The sequence below is a fragment of the Eriocheir sinensis genome, unplaced genomic scaffold (genome assembly GCF_024679095.1).
Source record: "Eriocheir sinensis breed Jianghai 21 unplaced genomic scaffold, ASM2467909v1 Scaffold862, whole genome shotgun sequence".
Taxonomy (NCBI): Eukaryota; Metazoa; Arthropoda; class Malacostraca; order Decapoda; family Varunidae; genus Eriocheir; species Eriocheir sinensis.
Window position 1 is genome coordinate 7128 of NW_026112233.1, and position 9901 is coordinate 17028.

The window sequence follows — 9901 nt, forward strand, 5'->3', positions numbered from 1 at the left end:
TTCGTCCTTCTCGTAGAATACACTTTTTAAGTGTTTCTGCTCTGCATTTCTTTCTAACTTCCTTTTCCTTCCTTTCCTTCCTTTCCTTTCCTTCCTTCCTTTTCTTTCCTTTCCTTTCCCTCCTTCCTTCCTTCCTTTCCCTTCCTTTCCTTTCCTCTCCTTCCTTCCTTCCTTTCTTTCCTTTCCTTTCCCTCCTTCCTACCTTCCCTTCCTTCCTTCCTTTTCTTTCCTTTTCTTTCCTTTCCCTCCTTCCTACCTTCCTTTCCCTTCCCTTCCTTTCCCTTCCTTTCCTTTCCTTTCCCTCCTTCCTACCTTCCTTTCCCTTCCCTTCCTTTTCTTTCCTTTCCTTTCCCTCCCTTCCTTCTTTTCCCTTTCCTTTCCCTTCCCTTCCCTTTCCTTACCTTCATTAACCTTCCCTTTCCTTCCTTCCTTCCCTTCCTTTCCCTTCCTTTCCTTTCCCTCCCTTCCTTCCATTTATGAATTTGTAAAACATTTTGGTTCTTCCTCACAACTAAAACTATTCTTCTTTCAAATTTAGCTTCCTCTTCTCTCCTTATTTTCACATATTCTTTTTTTTTTTTATTATATTTGTCTCTGTTATTCTTATTTGTTCTTGTCTTTAAATTCAATATAAATCCTCCTCTTAATATCAGTCCAGTCTACCCCAGCGAAAAAACTCTTGAGTCCAATGTAATCTGCCTTTGCGTAATATTTAATCCTTACTTTTCATCTGTGTGGGTGTGTGTGTGTGTGTGTGTGTGTGTTTCAATCTGACTGTGTGTGTGTTTATTTGCATTTTCTGAGCTGTGTGTGTGTGTGTGTGTGTGTGTGTGTGTGTGTGTGTGTGTCCATCTGTGTGTGTGTGTGTGTGTGTGTGTGTGTGTGTGTGTGTGTGTGTGTGTTTCAATCTGACTGTGTGTGTGTTTTTTTTCATTTTGTGTCGCTGTGTGTGTGTGTGTGTGTGTGTGTGTGTGTGTGTGTATGAGTGTGTGAATGTGTGTGTGTGTTAAAGCTGTACAAACAGTAAATTGATTTATTAGGTTTCAACAACGTGATGTAATAGACGTGTAAATACCAGCAATAAGTATTGGGGGAGCCAAGGCCCCAGGCGCATGGTTTTGGTGCGCCAAAATTGGACACCAGAATTTTGAATTGTAAGAAATATAAAATAAGAAAAATTTCTCCAGTTGAGTCAAAGTGTGATTTTAGCGCTGTTCCTATAAAGGACACACCTTTGAGGTCGCTGGTGTTCCACGGCCTGACATTTGATAGCTACTTTTACCGAGGACTATATGATCACCAAATCACTGTGCTGCCCCAGGTGCCAAATTTTAAAGATTTGGTAACTGGTAAAATAAATTTCTACACGAAGAATTTCCTGATAAACCACAAAAAGTGACACTGTAGTGCTGAAAACATGACACAAGCGCACGGATGCTATTTCTACGAGTTTACAACGCGGACTGAGACTAGAACCAAGAATTACCCGAGACCAAGTAAGAACTGACCCAAAATCTTGCAAAATTCTTACATTTCTTGTTCTGGTGTGTCAGAGTTTAAAGAATTCCCCCCAATTCTTGGGCTGGGTGTGGCCACTGTTCTGCTGGCCGCACTCCATAGGCCTATGGCGATGACCATTTCCTGAGCTTCCAGTGGGTAACCCTGCCAGGTGGGGTGGACATGGAGCTCACGAGGTCACTGTTGTGTTACTGTTGCACCACAGACCATTTTAAAGCATCACAGTATGATAAGTAAGAACTTCCCGGAATGAAAACATCATCGCCATCGTTACAAACAATTGAAACGATGCCATTTGTCAATATTTTGTAGAGGAAAAGGGCGTCTTAACCGTGTAGCAGAGAAGGGACAAATTTGTGCCATGATATAACCCCCAAAACAGATGATACATAATCTGATCACAGATGCTTTGATATATATTATGAAACGGTTTGTGTGAGGGTGATTGTTTCATTTTCTCGCTTAGAGGGACCACTAAGAAACATGATCCCACTGCTTCCACCACCGTTAGGAAACTCTGTCGCATGCAATGACGCTAAGTAGCCAGTGCTGAAATGCTCCTAATGAACTGTAGATCCCGTAACTGTGACAAAACTAACTCGTGTCGTCCTTGACGGTATTGCTATTTTAGTGCAATACGTTTAGGCCGCACTCACACCCAACTCACCTTATAAAATATGAAGACTGATCTCCCTGCTGCACCGACCTATGCCATACCCCAGGCCCCCAAAGGACAAGGATAACCAGCAGGTCACTTAGCTAGGATGGGGTTTCAGATTTAGTGGTCTGAGCCCGGTCGGCTGAGGTGAGGCCGGCCTTTGGTAGTACAGTAATCCCTAGTTTATCGTGGGGGTTAGGTTCCAGAACCCCCCGCGATAGGCGAAAATCCGCAAAGTAGCGACCTTATATTTATTTTATTATTTATATAATTTATATATTATATTTTATATATATTGTTTATATAAGCACATATCTCTGTGAATCTGTACTGCGTCGTTTAGAGCCTTTTGAATCTGGTTGCCCAGAGAGAGCGCGAGAGAGAGAGAGAGAGAGAGAGAGAGAGAGAGAGAGAGAGAGAGAGAGAGAGAGAGAGAGAGAGAGAGAGAGAGAGAGAATTAGACATAACAAGTAGTACCTATTAATTAACCCATCGGCTGTGATTGGCACGGATTTGGCTTTCACTGGTAGCCTGGCAAACATATACCCCAGGTCTTTTCTGCCTCTGTGTTGGATAATGGAGTGTTTCATGTGGTATTGGTATGTTGGATATCCCTCCGAAGGTGGATGACTACATTTTCCTTCAGTGAATTGTAGCAGCCACCTTTTATTCCATTCCTGTAGCTTGGTGATGTCTTATTGTGGGAAATCGACAGTCAAGGGATTAAACAAGGACGCACGGCTCAACAAGCTATTTAAGCCGATCACTTTCCTCACTATAGAAAGACTACAAAATGAACACACTGGCTTCATAAACCACAAACACAAACTAGCAAGAACTGTTGCTTTATCGCCACCATCATCAACAAACTCCCTATGTCATGTTTTTGACTTTGGGAAGTTGAAAAAGCCGTCTCATTTTGGTAATCTTCCGGTCATGGGCAGAAGAGTTGAGAAAGGCGACTTTGAGGACACGCACACCCCAGACAGAAGGACAAAACAACTCTGCCCAAAGGTGTGCACCGCACCATGGCGGAAAACTGGCCGAGGAAAATATCCGGAAATACACGAAAATGGCTTACCAGGCAGACTGTTACGGGTTGAAGACGTGCTGACAGTGTGCTGATGGTGTTCTGGTGACGGGAGTGACAGTGTGCTGATGACGTGGTGTCAGTCTACTGATAATGTGCTGACAGTCTGCTGACAGTGTGCTGACAGTCTACTGACAGTGTGCTGATGAAGGACTTCTCTCACCACAGTCTGTCACTTTGTTTCGGACTTGATTTTGTTCGTGTCACACTCCCAAATTCACTTTCCAAGTGGGTCGACATCACCCCTGGGAGCATATTGGCCTGGGAGAGGCTAGGCTGACTCACAAGTCGATGCTCTGTACCCATACAAGCGTATAGATGCGCTCGGAAGCGTCCTTTCAATTGCAATTAATTACGGTAATTTGCAAACGCGTCTGTCGCGGCAACGGTATATGATTGCAAATTGCTTTTAACGCATGAAACGTGTCAACAGTACTCTACGGGTTAAGAACAGTGGCAGTCTGGCAATCTTCAAGAAAGCGCTGAAGACTCACTTAGTCACTAAATCCTACGACTTTACAAACGTGAGGATCAGGGTTGCAGTAAAGGAAATAATTGAAACATATTCTCCATTTTTCAAAGAATTACTTCACATACACGCATAGATCATCCACAGTCTTTTCTGATACTTTGATTTGAAGCTGCTGTCATTTTTCTTTAAGCAATTTCAGTGAGGACATGTCCAAAACATGACATGATCTGGTTAGACTGTTAAGAGACTAGACAGAGTTGTGGTGGTGCTGGCCATGGCTGGCTGGCAGCTGCTCAGTCTTAGGACTGGCTCAAACAGCCAGCCAGGTTACTTCAACATGTGTTTTAAACTATTGTAGACAATATTGAGGTTTACGTTCATTTAATTATTTTCATTTATAAAAAAATATATAAAATCAATTTAGATAAAAAAATCTGATTTGAATAAAAAAATCCATTTTTTTTATTTAAAAAAAATCAACAACCCTGGTGAGGATTGAGGACAACTTTAGGTGCTAATGTTACTGTTGTAATGTTGGCGGCCCTGTGGAGCGCTGCGGCGGCGGCGGACCGGGGCCTGAAACCTCATCACCGGTGAACTGAAACAGGTAAACTTGACATGGGTAAGCTTGGGTGTGATTCTGGAATAATACCAAGCTGTCACCTCAGCCACAAAAAGCTTGAAACAGGTAAACCTGACATGGGTAAGCTTGGGTGTGATTCTGGAATATTACCTATCTGCCACCTCAGTAAATCTAAAGAAGTACACTCCACCCCCTCCAACACCCCAGCCCCCCTACCCCGCCAAGACAAGCCTGGGGACCTGTGGGGAACCGGGGCTTTGGAGGGGGAAGCCCAAATCACTGAAAAATAGGCTTCCAAAATTTCCCTAGAAAAATCTCAAAAGTAGGGAAAGTTCCTAACGCATACTCCTGTAGTCTGTTACAATATGACCTAGCATTCGGTCTGTTGACGAATGTCAGGCATGTCATTGGATGGTGGGCATAGTGGCGGGCCCCCACCCGCTGCGTAATTTCTGACGGGCCACGCCGCATGTCAAATATATTTAAACTACTCCAACCGAACTTTACGACCTGCTGATGAGGGGGGCTTCGCCCACCTCGACCCACATGTATATGCGACTTCTTTCTGCGAAGAGGTATTTCTCGCAACACTGGTTGCACCACCGTCTCGTCCGCCGCCACAGGAGGCTGCACTTTTGTCAATATTATCCCATATTTTCAATAATAAATAGTCCTTGAATTGGATTTTGAAAGCGTTTCCATGGTTGTTGAACATTTGTAGAAAAGATATATGAATAGCTAGTGTTGTTTCGTAAGGTAGGTAATGGATTGAAATACTGGCACGGTACTAAAACTATTCCTAACCCATCAGTTAGCTTCATCAATCCTTGTAGGGAACCTTTGTTTTGGTGGTGGAAGGACAAATCACTGAAAAATTGGCTTCCAAAATGTCCCTAAAAAAATCAAATATAGGGAAAATTCCCTAGTCTAAAGTAAGGAAAGTCCCTAACGTATACTCTTGTAATTTATTCCAATATAACCTACCAGCCGCCGCAGCGGGTCTGTTGACGAGTGTCAGGGGCGTAATTGGACGGTCACTGTAATGGAACCCCCCCACCCCACACCGCCGCCGCCCCAATCCGTATAATTGAGCAACTCTTGGGAAATGTCATGTTTCATAAAAACATATGGTACAGTACTGACAGTTAACCCATCCACTTCTTGTAAGTTGATGGTAGATCATTGTTACCGAGTAGTTTGGGGTACAAAATGCAACAGATTTGTGACAGCTGTCATATATGAGCCGTTAGTGACCTAACGATTGCTACGTATCACCCTGGCCTCCATTTTACTGAAACTATGAGTACGCGCGTCGAACAATATCCGGTTGGTTTGTGACACGTGACAAGCTTCATGCGACCGCTATTCACAAAACGCACATATGTCACAATGGGTCACTATTCAATTTTGGATAGTAATCGGTCCTTTTGTCTAACTACATGCATACCAATAAAGAGGTTGAATAGTCAGTCAATACTTACCGAGAGGTGAAGTACAATGATATTTTGAGTGAGAGAGTGAGACTCTGGTCCATCCATCATGGCGGCGCGATGAAAACTGACTGAAAACATGCCTACGTGGTGCTACCTGCGCAATTCAACCCGCATAGCTATACATCCTGAATATAATCTTTTAAAATTCTAAAATACAAATACTTGCGCCATTATGTGCTTTAATATAGCGAAGAAAATAACGTAGAAATCATAAAGACAGTTTTATGTCCGAAATTGTAATGATCCATGCGCGTACTGACTTGGGAACTATATAGTTTGTATGGTGCACTGCAAGGCAGGTACGAGGCTCAGTCTGTGCATAGAGGCGCTCGTGAAACAATAACAATGGACTTAGAAAATCCAAGCCACCCAACTTTATAATTAATGAGGCTTGCCCCCCTGGCCCCTCCCCAAGGTAAAACGTATACGAAAATGCATTATAATTAAAATTCTCTCACGTGCTAATTTACTACGAATATTGGTTTGGAGTGGTGCTCCCTAAGATTAACCCTGAAATGATACCAAGCTGTCACCTAAGCCACAAAAAGCTTGAAACAGGTAAACATGACATGGGTAAGCTTGGGTGTGATTCTGGAATATTACCAAGCTGTCACCTCAGCCACAAAAAGCTTGAAACAGGTAAACTTGACATGGGTAAGCTTGGGTGTGATTCTGGAATAATACCAAGCTGTCCCAGCCAGCACACACACATGGGGCCCACATGGGATTTCCATGGGTATTGGTGGGATTGGTGGGCATGGGTAGGGGATGTGGAAATGCATGGGTTTCATATGGGACTCAGGTTGGTTTCCCACAAAAGTAAATATTTTCTTTTGTGCTATAAGAGCTCAGGAAATTGTCTAAACGACCGAGAAAATTTACCTAGAGACAATTATTAAAAAATATACACGTGACTTGGCAGACAAATGATTTATGGGTACAACGTGGGACCGTTGTGGGTTTCCCACACATATATATTATTTCTTTCATTAATACTCCAACAATGAAATGTGTTGTCAGAACTATTGTAAAGTTATCTTGGAGGCAATTCCTTTAAGATTTATATGTTGTCTGGCAGATGAATATGGGTGCAACATGGGACCCATGTGGGCCTCCCACAATGGTATATTACAACTGAAATGGCTGTACGAGTGCTTAATTGTTTTTGTAGGCAAGAGAAACAGGCAATTAGTGCAGACTGTAACCGAGTCTGCATGGCAATGATATTTTTCGCGGACTGCCTTGCCGTAAAATCAAAATAACCGTTACGTTATGTTTTTTTTTTTTTCCGAAATGTTAGAGTAATACTGAAATGAGGCCAACAGATAGTTTACAGATGTATCAGATGATTTCTTCTTGTCGCAATTTGTAAAATTATATATTATCTTGCTTTAAATATTATTTATGAAGTATTTTGTAATGGTTATTGACATTGACTTTTTTATATGATAAAAAAGTGCACTCTTTATATGCAATAATATTTTTCATTGTTGAACTAGAAGATGCATTATATTATAACCCAGCAGAGACTTAAAAAGTCGACATTCATTTTGGCCCAGCGGTTGCTGTAAACACAGTACAACTACAGCAAGAGCAAGAGCTGGGGCCTGGCGGGAACATAACAGTTTGCGTATTTTCCACCTTCATTATCAAGCTACTGTGACAGCAAGTCAAAGGTGAGCTGTCTTATATTGCACTTGAATATGTTGTGAATATTCTTTAATGGTTATAGCTATATATGATGCCTTCCATAGCCTGTAAAGAAAGAAATGTTAAAAAGTGCTGTCTTTGCAGATTTTCAAAGCCATCCCAGCCACTGTCCTGTCTCCCAACAAGTGCCAAGAGGCACTGATTCAATACTTCGCTGCCGCAGCCTATAGGTATGTATTATATGTGGAAAGTACATTACGCACGGTTGTGATAGTAGTATATAAAGAGGTGGTGGTGTAGAGATAGAAGTGGTAAGGTGGTGGTCAAGGTGGTGGTGGTGGTAGTTTTTGGTGGTGATGGTGGGTTTGGTGTTTTTGTGGTGGTAGTTTTGGTGGTGATGGTGGTGGTGGTGTTGTGGTGGTGGTACAGTATTACCTTGTGTCAATATACTAAGTCTTGAGTAACAAGGACATGTGAATGAATATTAATGAATGTAATAGCATATGAGGTTTAAATCTCTGAAAACAGCCTGTGTTTTACAGAGTAGAAACACCTGCAAGGTCGTTCCAGTGGCTGGACGATATGGAAAATTATGAAATATATATTGTGCAAGAACAAAGAGAAAAAGAATAAAGGCTAAATTGTGGTCTTATTTGTTGATTTCAGGTGAATGTTCTAGGTGAGATTGGAGGGATGAACACTGATGAATATGTGAAGTGAGTAATGAAGTTCATAATAAGTGACACACTGACCACAAAACTGAACATGTCTTGAAGGAACAACAAGAAGGCATTTGGCTCCACAAACTTATTCGAGACTGTTTAGGGTAAGTATTTTTTTCACATTTCCTTATCTATCTATCTATTTTTAAAGTCAACACTCACACATAGGTCTATTAACTGTGATTTAGTAAAACAGAAAAGTAAAACTTAACTAGAGGTGGGAGAGTTGGATCATCTCTAAGGATGCCATAAACAGCAGTAAAACAGGTCACAGCATGCATTCACTACTTAGCCAGGTAAATATGGAGAATCACTCCGTGTCTTCAATATACAATATTACGCCTCCATATTATAGTTAAGGGATGAAATACATGTCCCTTAACCATAATATGAAGGCGCAGGTACTTAAAAGTAAAGAAAAAGTCCCCATAAGGAATAATATTCACGAAAGGGTCGCCTCCTATGGCCGCGGCGGCAGTCCGCCCGAGTTACGAATAATACCTCCTCGCAAAATAAGTCGCATATTCACTACTCCCTTCCCCAACAAGCATATTTAAGCTACCCAACCAAACTTTACAATCTGGCAGGGGGGGCTGCATCCCCCCTGGACCCCCCTTACCTTTACTGGATGGAATATATGAATATGCTACCTATTTTTCCCATAGGAGGCTACCCTTTCGTGAATATTATTCCTTTTGGGGACTTTATCTTTACTTTTAAGCACCTCCGCCTTCATATTATGGTTAAGGGACATGTATTCGTCCCTTAACTATAATATGGAAGCGTAATATCGTATATTGAGGCGAGTAGTGATTCTCCATATTTACCTCAGCCCTAGTAGACCTTATTAACTTTTGTTGTTTTAGTCGTTTGATTCTACTTTTGTAAGTTTTGGAATATATAATAGTAACCACATTTTTTTCTGGTTCTAGGAGGAGTGAAAAAGAATTCACAAACGTCAGATTGCACGAGAAGATGTGGAGCATGCGGTGGCGAAGTGGTTGATAGTGGTAAGAGATTGCAGTGGCAATTGCATGTGAAGGGATACTGGTGCAACATTGTCTGCTAATTAGAAGACCTATACGTGTAAATCTTATGGAAAAGGAAGTTTAATTTATAGGTTCCTTAGTTTTGTTTACATGTAGTAATTAGAATTAAGGCTTTGTTAGAGATGATTCTAATCAGAATATAGGTAGAGATGTATTTCTGCCAAAGGAATTCTGTATTCTGTATTACTTTTATCTATCTATCTATCTATAGCTCTGACGCCTCGTTCCCTCCGGGAACATCCCCCTAGGGCAGTGGTTCCCAACTTTTTTTTTTTTTTCAGGCGACCCCAATCATGCACCTCTAGACATGACTGCGACCCCACTAGTTTAGTTGTATATGTGTTATAATATAATAATACCATGTTTGATATTTTGAGGTCTTGGGGACCCCAGGAAAAATGCTTAGCGACCCCAGGGTTGGGAAAGGGGGCTCTAGGGGGTGGCCACGGCAGAAAAGCCGTAGTACTATTATTACTACTATTATTACAATTATTCTGTATTACTTGTGTTTATATATTACTGATTAGTAGATTTTGTTTCGCAATATTCACAGTATATTTGAGAAGCTTATATTTTTTATGATATAAATATATGGAACAATTTTATAGCAGACAGTCACAATATAAACACTGTCAATTTCATTTTACTTCCAAAATCATATTGTGC

At 41.4% G+C, this 9901-nt stretch overlaps 1 long non-coding RNA gene across 1 annotated transcript; it reads left to right on the forward strand.

Moving 5' to 3' along the window:
- The first annotated feature begins 7300 nt into the window (after positions 1–7300).
- Positions 7301–8276, forward strand: LOC126994744 (uncharacterized). The gene is made up of 3 exons (XR_007749540.1): positions 7301–7490; positions 7609–7694; positions 8131–8276. It is a non-coding gene; the product is annotated as an uncharacterized LOC126994744 (long non-coding RNA).
- Positions 8277–9901: the final 1625 nt, after the last annotated feature.